This window comes from Dendrobates tinctorius, unplaced genomic scaffold, assembly GCF_039654945.1.
Source record: "Dendrobates tinctorius isolate UK_male_01 unplaced genomic scaffold, ASM3965494v1 ptg000020l, whole genome shotgun sequence".
Taxonomy (NCBI): Eukaryota; Metazoa; Chordata; class Amphibia; order Anura; family Dendrobatidae; genus Dendrobates; species Dendrobates tinctorius.
The window spans coordinates 27,931,037-27,946,050 of NW_027361688.1; positions in this window are offsets into that span (position 1 = coordinate 27,931,037).

Sequence of the window (15,014 nt, forward strand, 5' to 3'; positions counted from 1 at the left end):
TCTGACGTCATTGTCAGTCGCCGGCGAGTGCGCGCTTCAGCAGCGTGGAGGGAGCTTCACCGCTGGAGCGCGGCTAGGTAAGAAGAACTTTTTTTTTGTTTGTTTGTTTTTTATTGAAAGCAGCAATCCGGGGGGCCCAGGGCAGACTGAGATACGGGGACAGAATGCCAGACATGGGGGCAGAATGCAGACATGGGGGCAAAATGGAAGACATGGGGGCAGAATAGAAGACATGGGGCAGAATGCAGACATGGGGGCAGATTGCAGACATGGCAGAATGCTGACATGATGGGGCAGAATGCAAGACATGATGGGGCAGAATGCAAGACATGATGGGGGCAGAATGCAGACATGATGGGGCAGAATGCAGACATGATGGGGGCAGAATGCAGACATGATGGGGGCAGAATGCAGACGTGATGGGGCAGAATGCAGACATGATGGGGCAGAATGCAGACATGATGGGGCAGAATGCAAGACATGGGGGGAGAATGCAGACATGGGGCAGAATGCAAGACATGATGGGGCAGAATGCAAGATATGGGCACAGAATGCAAGACATGATGGGGGCAGAATGTGAGACACGGGGGCAGAATGCGAGACACGGGGGGGCAGAATGTGACAGTGAGACACAGGAGGGGGAAGAATGTGACAGTAAGACACAGGAGAGGGCAGCATGTGACAGTAAGACACAAGAGAGGACAGAATGTGACAGTGAGACAAGAGGGGGCAGAATGGACACGGGGGCGGAATGTGACAGTGAGACACAGGAGGGGGCAGGATGGGAGACACATGGTGCAGGATCATGGGGCAGGATGGATACGATGAAGACGGATCGGGAGATTTTATGGGGCACAATGAATACTCATGAGGGCGGGATATGAAAACATATGGCTGGAGCCAGGAATGAGGCACATGGGGGTCAGGATGGGGGATATTATTGCCATAGGGGCTAATTAAGGGATATTATTACTGCAGTGATGTATTTATTTTATTTTTTGAGTATACTGTTTTAAATGGGGGGGCGGTCCTGTTACTGTGTAGAGTGATACTGTGTTGCCTTTTTTTCTTCATGTGATGAAATGTAGAAGTTGGGAAAAAAATAAGTAATGTGTTCTGCAAGTGGAGCTCTAGATAACTGTGTTATTTCCTGCAGAGACGAGTCCTGGCTGGAAGACATGATGGCGATCTGTGCTGGATGAAAGATGAAAAGCAAGGATGAAGGACTTCACCTAGAGACATCACTGGTGAGTTAGTGTGTTACCTATACACTGACACTATATACTGTATACAGAGGTCCTGTGTATAATGTCTTTGATCACTGTAATACCTGTACACAGACACTGCATACTAAGTACAGGTCCTCTGTGTATAATGGGACTTATGGTGATAGTATTGGTTTTTTTTATTATTGATTAGTATTGTAGTATTCAGTCACTATGTGGTGGTAATATGTGGTCTGGACATGGTGTTGCAGTATTTGACCCTTGTATGTGCTATTATTTGGTCACTTTGTGGTGGTAATATGTGGTCTGGTCATGGTGCAGTGGTATTTGTTCCTTGTATGTGATATTATTCGGTCACTGTGGTAGTAATATGTGATCTGGTCATGGTGTGGCGGTATTTGTTCCTTGTATATGGTATTATAGGTCACTATATGGTGGTAATATGTGGTCTGGACATGGTGCGGTGGTATTTGTCCCTTATATGTGATATTATTGGTCATTTTAAAAATTGAAAAATAAATTAAAATATACCTAAACTGTATTGCATATTTTAACAAATATTTAATAGGTTACAGTAGAGTATAGCTCGGCCAAAAGTGTCTACCGTGTTGAGATGGCGGCTTAAAAAATCTTTTGGCCAAACCAAAAGCTGCTGGCTATATGTGTGATCTGGTGATGGGAACTATTAATGTGTGATTGGTGAGAAGTGGAATTTTTCCAAGAGAGGGCGGTGGGACTGTGGACAGTTTGAGGGGTGGAGGTGGGGCGGAGTCTAAAGGGGGCCCCGAAAATGTCAGTATGGGGCGCTGAAATTCCTAGTGGCAGCCCTGACCACACTAATAAATCCCCAAATCTGACCCTATCTCGGCAGCCGCACTCCCTACACTCAATCCGGAGCTGAATGCGCCGAGCAGGGCGGCGTCCAGTCTCTTATACCCCTGATAATGCTGTGCGGCCAGCCGATCACTGCATGACCACAACAAAGATGGCTGCGTCATTTTATTGCCTGGCAGACAATCCCTGCAGCGTGATTGAGTCTCTAAAGTCCGCCAAAAATGCTGGGTGGAGACCTGAGTTCCCGCCGAGTAATCCCGGAAATGCTCGGTGCTTGCCGAGTACACAGAGTGCAGTGATACTCGGGCAAGTAACGAGACATGGCGAGCACGTTCGCTCATCACTAGTCCTCACCATAAAATTAATGAGGTTAAAATAGAACTCTTTGGCCTTAATGACCAAAGGTATATGTGGAGAAAAAAAAGGTACAGAATTTCAGGAAAAGAACATGTCTCCAACCATTAAGCAAGGAGGTGAATCATGCTTTGGGGTTGTGTTGCAGCCAATGACACGGGGTACATTTCACAGTTGGAGGAAAGAATGGATTATATTAAATTTCAACAAATTTTTGATGCAAACATAACACCATCTGTAAAAAAGCTGAAGTTGGAAAGAGGATGGCTTCTACAAATGGATAATGGTCCTAAACACACGTCAAAATCCACAATAGACTACCTCAAAAGGCACAAGCTGAATGTTTTACAATGGTCCTCACAGTCCCCTAATCCAGACATCATTGAAAATCTGTGCCGTGGCTACTTGATAGATGAACGCTCTGTAGGAAGATCGATCTGGTGCAAGCCTAGATAGGTCCACCAGGGTCACAGGCCCACAAAGCAAGAGAAGGCTATAAGAAGATAAAAAAGCATTGTCAAGTTACCCTTTCCTCAGTTCGAAATATAATTAAGAAAAATGCAGTTAACAGGAGGACAAGATAAAGTCTGGAAGACCAAGCAAATTTTCAGTGAGAGCTGCTCGTAGGATTGCTAGAGAGGCAAATCAGAACCCCCCTTGACGGAAAAAGACCTTCAGAAAGATTTAGAAGACTCTGGTGTTGTGGTACATTATTCTACTGTTCAGAGATACCTGCACAAATATGGCCTTCATGGAAGAGTCATTAGACGAAAAACTTCCCTGCTTCCTTACTAGTAATGGGCGAGCACTAAAATGCTCGGGTGCTCGTTGCTCGGGTTGAGCAAAGTGGAATACTCGGGTACTCGGACAGAACAACAAACCCCATGTAACTCTATGGGAGACCTGAGAATTTTTACCATGATCCCCCCCGGGGGTCCTTTTAAGATCTAAAAACATCTGAAAATGATGGAAACACTGCTCAAATGACACGGGGACATCATTGGGATCGCCCCTGGAAGATTTCCTGACTCCTAGTTCACAGCTTTAAACAATGTTGTCAGGGTTTCATGCCATTTTTACCGGCGCACCAAAAAACATACCAAAACGTATTTTGCTGGGAAATATGTCAAGGTACATCTTTTCCAGGTGAATTACTTGTATATAAGGCAAAATAATTAACCCCAGACCAAAATGTTCCTCCGCCACTTGGACTATGTTCAGACGCAGCGTTTTTGAAGCGTTTTTCAACTTCAACATTGCTTTCAACCAATACAAATGCATTCACTGGGAAATGTCATTGTAACATTTACTAACCCTAGCTAGCCATGTGGTGTGTGACACATAAGAAGACCCATCTTGTTTCATTTATGAAGGAGAGACTCTTAAAGTCACAGAGCCTATTTTTACCAGGGCATCAGGCGGCATTAATCTTCTTAAAGGGCCATTATTAAACAGTGGGTCTCCTAAACTGTTGTAGCCTATGCAGTGAGTGGATGGGCTGACAAGAATTACGACGCACCCCAATACCCCTTTCACAAGATGTCCAGGAGGGCCTCCATAAAATATGCTCCAGTGACTGCAAGGCGTGCCCTGCTACCAAGTCATATGCACCCCAATAAGCCTTGAACACACATACTGGATGGGCACAGGAAAATCCACTTTACATTATTCATTTTGTACTCCCATTCTGTTTTCTTATGCATTGACAGCAAGGTCTGCCCTCAGAGACATATTTAGAGTTTATGCTGCCCTAGGCACTTTTAGTGCTGCCACCCCCATTGGTGAGTATGACTAAGGCTGGGGTCAGACATGCGATAAACTCGCACGAGTCTCGCATGTTAATACCCGGCACGGCTGTAAGGGGGTGGTGCTGTTATGGACAATAAGAAACACGCTGCAACTTTAAGAGACAGCACTCCCTTGTCTGGTGTGATGGAATGATCTGCTGCCCCTGTAAAGGACTGTGTTAATGAACTGCCCGAGGCTGAGGAGGGGAGCAGTTGAGCCTGTGAGAGCGTGAGCTGGAAGCTGCTGCTGAGAGCTGCTGTGCATGGAGCTGTGTAAAAAGGTCGCACAGCCTGAGACTTAGTGGACTTGGGAGATTGAACAGACTCTTCTGTTGTTGCAAAGGTGGCTGTCCTGTGCCATTTTGAGAAGCCACGAAGAGACCGAGAAAGGGATTTACAGTTTCCAGGAGCACCTCCTGGACCTTGAAGCAAGGTGAAGAAAACGTTTAATGGATCTGCCTGGCAGAGGTGCGCACCACCGTTCAAGACTGTTGGGGGCCCTCGAGACTGGACCTGAGTCCCCAACATCATCGTGAGTTTGTTCCCATTTGTGGACATATCAGGACATAGTGTAGGCTTCAACAGACACAACACGGCAGCCGTGTGGCCTGTTTAGTAGAGGCCAGGGAGGCTACACTTAGAGCAGCATCATTCTTTGTTTATTGTTTGGTTTTGCTTGTGTGATATATATTGATCCTCTAATAGTTGGAGCACCGTGATATTTAACGGCCCAGCTAAAGAATACAAACTCTTGTAAACTATCTTTTGCCATTGCATACCCCTGTTTGCACCTTCCTTATCCACTTAATTCCTTGCCTTCCAATAATTTTACCCTTTGTTGTTTGCACTTCATCTTGTGTACCATTGTCTCCCTGCACCGTGGTGGCTCCTCGGCCATCGCTTCAAGTGGCGCTGCGAGCAGGGTACTGTCACCAAGATAGAGGCAGCAGACAGAAATGGCGGGAATGCTAATAATAATAATAATCTTTATTTTTATATAGCGCTAACATATTCCGCAGCGCTTTACAATTTGCACACATTATCATCACTGTCCCTGATGGGGCTGACAATCTAAATTCCCTATCAGTATGTCTTTGGATAGTGGGAGGAAACCGGAGTACCCGGAGAAAACCCATGCAAACATGCTAATATTAATGGGGATGCTGTGTGCATTGGTGGAACCCCTTCAAAGACACTCCCTATGGGCACCATATTTACTTTAGTGTGCTACCAAAGTTTGACGGCAATAATATGCCACTGTCCGACTGGGTGTCCCGGCTGCAAAGCACCCTGAAGATTTATAACATCAACCCAGACCTTGAAGTGGACATCGCTTTAACTGCCCTAGAGGGAGAAGCCCATATACACAACTGCCTACAATCAGAACTCACCCGTAGTCCTCTGAAGGAGTTAGTGAAGTTACTGGAAGAGACCAGTGGTGAAACTGCTAGCGCGGGACACCTCCGCAACAAATGTTTCTCGAGGCTGCAGCGGGAAGATGAAGGAATTTCTCAATATGCGACAGCACTGCAAGAAGTGATAGCGGAGGTGCAGAGAAAGGAGTTGGATGGACTTGGCAGCATGGGCTCTAAAGACCGGATACTCTGGGAACAATTCATTCTGGGACTGCACAACAAATTCTTGAGGCGAACACTGTCAGAACGGGTGCGGGTTAGATCTGGCTCTTATATTTTGTCAAATCCTGGCAGAAACAGTGGCCCAAAGCAAGGAAGAAAGCTACGCATCTGGGGTGATGCATGTCCAGGGCGCTAATACCTTAGGGGACCTAAACCATCAGGAGGTGCTGGTCCAGGTGGGGCAAGATTAAAACGGTCCCTTGCCAACGTGCAAGAGAAACTGACCCAGATGGAGCGAAGAATGGGAGATCTGTCCACTGAACGTCCCTACTCGGCCGTGCCGGCCCCCTGTCGGCCCTGCCCATCGCCTGCAGTGAGAGAACTACAAGAGGCACGAGGAAAGGCTCGAGGTGCCCCCAGGTGAGGAGGAGGCATCCAATGCTGGGAATGTCGAGGACGGGGGCACCTTGCCAGAGACTGTCGGAAATACGCTCAAGACCAGCGGAAGCCACCGTTAAACTACCAACCCCCGCAGTAGTGCAGCACTCTGCAGGGGAGGCGAGGAGAGAGGCCGCTCCCTATCATAGCGAACACTTGACTGCTGGGTGTCCCATCCTGCATGCTGAATTTGAGGGTGTTCCAGTGGACTGCTTGATAGATACCGGGTCACAAGTGACGGCGATCCCCGAAACGCAATTCAAGCAGCATTTTCAGGCCCTGGCCAAGCCAGAAAAAGAGACATTGATCAGGGTGTTTGCTGCCAATCAACAACCGATCACGGTCACAGGGGTCATGTGGATGAATATTCGAATCTGTGGGAAAGAAGTGGGGAGAAAAGGGATCCTGTTAGTCCCTGAGCCCATCAAAGAAGATGTACCTGTAGTTCTGGGATGAGTATCCTACGTGAACTCAATCAGATTATTTTTACCAAACAATGACCCGGTAATTGGAAAATTGGAAGAAGGCTACTACACATCAGCCTACTCAAGAAGCCCTTCAGTGACTGATCCATGTCTGTGAGATGCAGAAGAGTGTGCCATCTTATCAGACGGTAGAGGTCATCGGGGACCAGACTTGCCAAAAACTAGAGTGGCTGGAGCATGATGGAATACGTTCACCCTGGTGTTCTAAGGGTGGTGGATGGTGAAGATGAGGAGGAGGACACTAAATAGCCAAAATCAGGAAGCGTATACCCATGTTTGGTTGTGAAGAGGTGCATGGGAATACACCTCCCAAAAAGACACTACATTGTAGTTTATGTTTCACTGTCATCATTTGGTGGTGTTGAGAAGTCTGGCCCAATCCAGCACTTGTTCATTTTTATAAGAGTCAGCCTGTCTGCATTTTCCGCTGACAGGCAAATGCGCTTATCTGTGATTATTCCACCAGCGGCACTAAAAACTCGCTCAGACAAAACGCTAGCGGCAGGGTAGGCTAGGACCACCAAGGCGTAGAGAGCCAGTTCATGCCACTTGTCCAGCTTGGATACCCAATAATTAAAAGGCACAGAGGAATCACGGAGGATGTTGGTACGGTCAGCAAGGTACTCCCTCAGCATCTTATAAAACACTCCATTCCTTGTGACATTACCCTGCGCCTCAGGGCCAAAGCGATGGGAGGGTCTGAGAAAACTGTCCCAGAACTTTGCCAGTGTTCCCTTGCCTCTGCTGGATTGCAGTTGTGTCTCTCTCGCCTGTACTTCTGGGCTGTCCAATGAACTGTTATGTCTGCCGCCAGCGTTTTGAAATGGGAATTTTTATAATAATTCTGCAACAATGTCCCTCTGGTATTGCACCATTTTAGTACACCTGTCTGCCTCTGGAACAAGAGAATGAAAGTTCTCCTTGTAGTGTTGGTCTAAAAGTGTCACTACCCAGTAATGACTGTTACTCTATATTTTTACAATACGAAGGTCATGGGAAAGATAGCGCAACATAAAGTCAGCCATGTGTGCCAGACTTGTAACAGGCAAGGCTTCCGTGTCCTCACCAACAGGACAACTGACCAAGGTGTCCTCCTCCTTGTCCTCAGACCATCCACGCTGAACAGACGGTATGACAGTTGTGCTTGTAGTACTATTTATTGTGCATGAAAGTAGCTCCTGTTCTTCCTCCTCTTCCTCACTGTCAACCAATCCACATTGGGATGACATGAGGCTGGGCTGTGTGTAATCACCCTGTATGGTTCCTTGCTCCATGTACTTGTGCTCCGCCTGCAATGCATCCTCTTTCATTGTAAGCAGAGAGCTTTTCAGAATGCAAATGAGCGGGATGGTGACGCTAATGATGGCGTCATCGCCGCTCACCATAGTGGTGGACTCCTCAAAGTTTTGGAGGATGTTACATATGTCTGACATCCATGTCCACTCCTGAGGTCTTATGTGTGGAGTCAAACCTGAATAACGACGGCCTTGTTGATGCTGGTATTCAATAACTGCCCTCTTCTGCTCACAAATCCTTTCCAACATATGCAGTGGAGAGTTCCAACGTGTGGGGACAACACAACAGTCGGTAAGCTGGAATCTGCGATCGCTGCTGAAGCATGGCAAGGGCGGCTGAAGCTGTAGCTACAATAACTTTCTAAAACGGGCACACAGGTGGCGTACTTTCACAAGCAGTTTCAGCAGCTCCGGGTAGCTTTTTAGAAAATGTTGAACAACGAGGTTAAGTACATGGGCCAGGCATGGTATATGTGTCAGTCCGCCTCGCCTCAGAGCCGCCACCAGGTTCCTACCATTGTCACACACAACCATGCCTGGCTGGAGGTTCAGCGGTGTCAGTCACACATCTGCCCGCTCTTTCAGAGCTGTCAACAACTCTTCAGCATTGTGTGGTTTGTCACCTAATCAAATTAGCTTCAGCACAGCCTGTTGCCGCTTGGCTTTGGCAGTGCTGCAATGTTTCCAGCTTGTAACTGATGTGCTCATTTCGGAGATGGAGTCTGAAGACGAGGAGGTGCAGGAGCTGTACACAGTGGGGGGCTACCCTGACTGACGTAGGGCCCGCAATCTATAGCGTCGGAAGGACGTGTTCCATCCCAAGGTCTGACGGGGTCCAGGCTTCCACTATATTAACCTAGTGTGCCGTCAGCAAGATGTACGATCCCTGGCCACAAGCACTTGTCCACGTGTCCGTGGTTAGGTGTACTTTCCCAGTAACTGCATTGTTGAGGGCATGGGTAATGTTGTGGGACAAGTGCTTGTGTAATGCTGGGACGGCACAGCGTGAGAAATAGTGGCAGGTGGGGACCGAGTACCTTGGGACGGTTGCCGCTATCAGGTTGCGGAAAGCTTCCGTCTCCACAAGCATAAAAGGCAACATTTCGAGCGCAAGCAGATGAGAAATGTGTGAATTTAGTACTGTGGCTTGTGGGGCGTTGGCTGCAAATTTCCGCCTACATTCCAATGACTGGGGTATGGACAACTGAAGGCTGCGCTGGGACAAGGACGTGGATATACTCGATGATGGTGCTATTTCACCGTGGGCAATGGCAGGTGCAGGGCATGAGGCATCTTCACATGCACCGTGGACAGGGGATTGGCTTGCACGCACAACAGTGGAAGAAGCAGTGGTATCACCAGCAGACATTGTTCCTGGAGCCTGGGGTTGGGCCCACAAAGTCAGGTGCTTTGCTGCCATGTGCCTGATCATGCTGGTGGTGGTAAGGCTGGTAGTTTTGTTACCCCTGCTGATGCTGGCATGACAGGTGTTGCAAATGACCTGTTTGGGGTTATCGGCAGAGTCTTAAAAAATAATCAGACTCGGGAAGACCTAACAGTTGGACTGGCAACTTCCGTCATGTTGGTGTTACGGGGAATGGTTGCCCGCCTTCTGTTTGTTCTGGCAATTGTGTCTCATCATTGTCCACCTCTTGTGATCATGGCTCAAATATTTGGGCATCGCTACATGGAATCTCATCTTGCCCCACTTCAAATGGACCAGGCAAGAGGAACGAATCTATAAATGGAAAACTTAACAGGTCTTCGGAGTGTCTGAGTGTGGGATCAGTTGTCTCTGGGCACTCAGCATTTTGGGAGGAAGGAAGATCAGGGTGAGGAATATGCAGTCCAGATTCACGACTGCTCAGACTATACCGTGTCGAAGACAGGGTGCTGGTGGTGGTGAATAAGTAACTGGAATTATTATTCGCTATCCAACCAACAACCTTTTCACACTGCTTGGGCTTCAATAGTGCTGTCTTGCTGCGGTCCACTAGGACTTCGGACACTAAGGTCCAGCGAGAAGATTTGGGTGTTTTTTGTGGCCCAATTTCAGCTTGCCCACGGTCTCGACCTCGGCATAAACCATCACGTCCACTTCCCCGTCCCTTGCCACGCGCCTTGCCCATTGTAAATGGACTAGAATATTATACATGTTCACTACAAATGGCTGAATTGGGAGCAAACTTGTATGTGATACGGGTGTGGGAAAACCATACTCTAAACTATCTAGACTGTAGTTAAAAAGGTTTTTTTTGCTATCAAATTGGTGTCAATAAGTACGGTAACAGACAGCAAAAACACTAGAATATGTAGGCCTAAAATGGCCAAAATTTTTGCACAGATAGATGAGGCCTGTCATTGAGATATCACACTGCCAAATATTTGGCCTGTTTTTTGTTTAAATTGCAAAATAGTGCTGTATATAACTAGAGTGACAGACAGGAAAACACTGGAATACCGGCCTAAAATGGCCAAACTTGGACCATGCAGATATATGAGGCCTGGCACGGAGATACCACACTGCCAAATATGTGGCTTGTATTTTTTAAAATGCAAAATAGTGCTGTATATAACTAGAGTGACAGACAGCAAAAAAATGGAATTTAGGCCTAAAATACCCAAATTTTTAGCACACAGATATATGAGACGTGTCACAGATATACCACACTGTAAAATATGTGGCCTGTATGTATTTTTTGAGGGGTTCAGCAAAATGGTGTCAAGAAATTGTGTAAGACACTCAAAAAAAATTCCACTCTACCATACCACATAAAAAATGAAAGATTTCTGCGCACTGAAAAGTGATGTTTGGGACCCCTTTAAAATTGCTGGATTTTTATGCTGTGCTAGGAAAAGGATCTGGCTGTATTGTGCATTGTCAAAAAGCACATGCAGAAAAAAAAAGGCTCTAGATTGCTTTACAATAAAATAATCTCTATTAATCTGGCAAAAAAAATTTCCTAGCCAATTAGACCTGGGGCTAGGTATATACGGTCAATATATGTTATAGATAGCAGCACCAGCAGACAGGAAGGGAATGGACCCTCTTGATGTATGCAATAATATGTATATACATACAGTGCCTGCAGGCCTTGTACTGATATGTATAGAGTGACGTACACTACCCTGCCTGCCTAACACTGGAACCTATATACTCCAGAATTAGTCCTTAGAAGGACTGTTGGTTTAGCTGGATTTGAGTAGTTTACGAAGGTAGAACCCACACTGACTAATATATCCCCAAATCTAACCCTATCTCAGCAGCAGCTTTCCCTACACTATCTCAATCTGGAGCTGATTGCGCTGAGCAGGGCGGCGTCCGGTCTCTTATACCTCTGATGATGCCGTGCAGCCAGCCAATCACTGCACGACCACAACAAAGATGGCTGCGGCGTTTCATTGCCTAGCAGACAATCCCTGCATGCTGATTGGGTCTCTAAAGAACGCCAAAAATGCTGGGTGGAGATCCGAGTTCCCGCCGAGTAATCCTGGAAATGGTCGGTGCTCGCCGAGTACACTAAGTACAGTGATACTCGGGCGAGCACGTTCACTCATCACTACTTCCTAACAAAAAAAATTTTGGTTCTAAAATTGTGCTGCTGTAAAGTAAACATGTGGGAAATGTTACTTATTAAGTTTTTTGTGTGTCATATCTCTGTGATTTAAGGGCATAAAACTTCAAAGTTGGAAAATTGCGAAATTTTCAAAATTTTCGCCAAATTTCCACTTTTTCACAAATAAATGCAAGTCATATCAAAGAAATGTTACCACTATCATGAAGTACAAAATGTCACAAGAAAACAATGTCAGAATCACCGGGATCCATGGAAGCGTTCCAGAGTTATTACCTCATAAAGGGACAATGGTCAGAATTGTAAAAATTGGCCCGGTCATTAACGTGCAAACCACTAAAGGGGGTAAGATACAAAGATTATGACTTACAGTCGGAGCACATCACCGGTAAGTGTGGGAGCAGAAAAACAATATAAATGATCATATTCTTAGAAAAATACACAATGCATGCAGTCATTTCCATTAGAAGCGAGACATTTGTGATTTACACCGACCTTAACAACACCCCATATATTCTGAGGTGCTAGAATACATTTTAGGTAAATTATACCTGTGGATTAAGTTTAGATCCCTTCTAAGTGCACATATTACATGTGTGGAGCATGTTTTGTATAATGTCTAATTTGTCTTGCCTCAGCTCCCTAAATTCATAGTTTCTAATGTTATAAAAGTTTGTGCGCAATTTTTAGCTAATTTTGCCGATCCTGTAAGTTTGCTCCTTGAGCGCTCGTTCTAGGTATGGCATGTATACTTCAGGTTATGCTTACAGGTAAGAAGATATGAATGATAGGTTAGAATTACTCATCATGGTCTCTGTACCATTTTTCCAAAGCAGAAACATTTTATGAAGAATTTAATCATCCCGGTAGGGACAGACTGGGACTGAAATTCAGCCCTGGCATCTAAAAGCGCACAATCCCACACTGTCCCCACGAACAAAGCCCTGATAGGGATATCTATTAATAATATTACCCTGGAAGGAGGAAATCAAGATTTACTGCACAACCAATATTTCCAAAAATACTGCTATATAAGGTGCAATAATAATAGAAATATCACAATAATAATATACCCAAATATTACCAGCATATATAGTATTGATAATACCACCATACTGCTCATTAATGGGATTGTCCACTAGTAGGACAACCCCTTCTCAATCCGAACGTTTGCTCCTGTTAAAAATAAAACCCTTACACTCCCCTCTGGTGCCAGAGCTATTCCAGGGGTGTTTTTACTCACGTTCCCGGGGCTCATGTGATTTTGATACATTATACGAGCCATGCGGCAAATCAGTAGTGGCTTCACTCTCCCCATCTTCAGAGTAAGGCCAGGGTCAGACATGCGAGAAACTCGCACGAATCTCACATGTCAATACCCGGCACTGCCGCCGGCACTTGGGACCGGAGCGTGTGGCTGCAAAGAAATACATAGGGCCACACGCTCCTGTCCTAGTGCCGGCGGCAGTGCAGGGTGTTGACATGCGAGACTCGTCCGAGTTTCTCACATATCTGACCCCGGCCTAATAAGTAGTCAAGAGAAAGTCAGGGCTGTGGCTGGCCGCTCACTTTCTCTCGATTACTCAGAATCGAGCTGCGGATGTGACTTCTTCCAGCAGTGAGAACAGGTCGGTAGACTGGCATTAGTAGTACAATGTCAGGCTGCCTTACTTGTTCTCCCCGTCACTGCTCTGATGTCCGACCTCCTGTCACTGCTGAACACTGCAAGTACCGGTGACAGGAGGAAACTGGAGGTCAGCTCAAAGTGCTGGGCTGCAACAAGATGGCGCCAGCTACATGTACAGTAATGCACTGGGCAGCTCAGGAGACGTGCAATGTTTGCAGCTGCGATAGCACCAAGCATAGAAGTAGAGATGGACGCCTGGGTCCCTTATAGCCCGGGGCTTTAGTATTTGTGGTGTGTAAGTGTCATTCTATGACACACATAAGAGAAAAAATGGCAGACCCCAGTGGATGAGTAAAAAAGTAATAAAAAAATGTTAATGCAATAAATGTTATTATGCTTTGAAAATTATCACAAAAATAAAAATGCTGATACAGAGCCGTACAGCTAAAGCGTTTAACCCCTTCCTGACATATGACGTACTATCCGTCCATGTGCCCTGGGCCTTAATGCCCATGGACGGGATAGTACGTCATCGCAATCAGCTGCACTCACGGGGGAGCGCAGCTGATCGCGGCCGGTTGTCAGCTGATTATCACAGCTGACACCCGGCACTATGTGCCAGGAGCGGTTACGGACCGCTCCCGGCACATTAACCCCCGGCACACTGCGATCAAACATGATCGGTGTTCCGGTGGCATAAGGGAAGAATCACGCAGGCAGGGGGCACACTGCGTGCTTCCCTGAAACCCTCGGAACAACGTGTTGTTCTCACATTGTTCAGAGGGTCTCCTCCCTGCATGCCCCCGGATCCAAGATGACCACGGTGGCCTTCCGGATCCTGCAGGGTGCTGGCTTCTCAGTGCTTGCTGAGATCAGGCACTGAGAAGCCGCCTGCAGTGCATGTCAGATCGCTGGTCTGACACAGTGCACTGCAAAATGTCAGATCAGCGATCTGACACTATATAGTAATGTTCCACACTGGGACAATGTAATAAAATAAAAAAAGTGTAAAAATTTTTAAAAAATTCACAACAAATTCTGTTTTTTGGTAAATAGTACACATATTTAATATCGCCGCGTCCGTAACGACCCGCCCTATAAAACTGTCTCACTAGTTAACCCCTTTAAAAAAAAAAACAGGGCAAAAACCAATGCTTTATCATCATACCGCCGAACAAAAACTGGAATAACATGCAATCAAAATGAAGGCTATAAATAAACATGGTACCGCTAAAAATGTCATCTTCTCCCGCAAAATACGAGCTGCCATAGAGCGTCAGCAGCGAAAAAGTAAAAAAGTTATAGCTCGCAGAATAAAGCGATGCAAAAATAATTAATTTTAATATAAAATTGTTTTTATTGTATAAAAGCGCCAAGACATAAGAAAATTATATAAATGAGGTATCGCGGTACTGACCCGAAGAATAAAACCGTTTTATCAATTTTACCACACGCGGAACGGTGTAAACGTCCCCCCCCCCAAAAGAAATCCATGAAATGCTGGTTTTTGTTCATTCTGCCTCCGAAAAATCAGAAAAGAGATAAAAAATGTCATGTGCCCGAAAATGGTACCAATAAAAACGCCAACTCTTCCCACAAAAAATAAGACTTCACATGACTCGGTGGGTCACAATATGGAAAAATTATAGCTCTCAAAATGTGGTGATGCAAAAACTATTTTTTGCAATAAAAAGCGTCTTTTAGCGTGTGACAGCCGCCAAACATAAAAACCGCCATAAACAGTAAATCAAACCCCCCTTTATCACCCCCTTAGTTTGGGAAACATAATAAAATTTTAAAAAAATGTATTTATTTC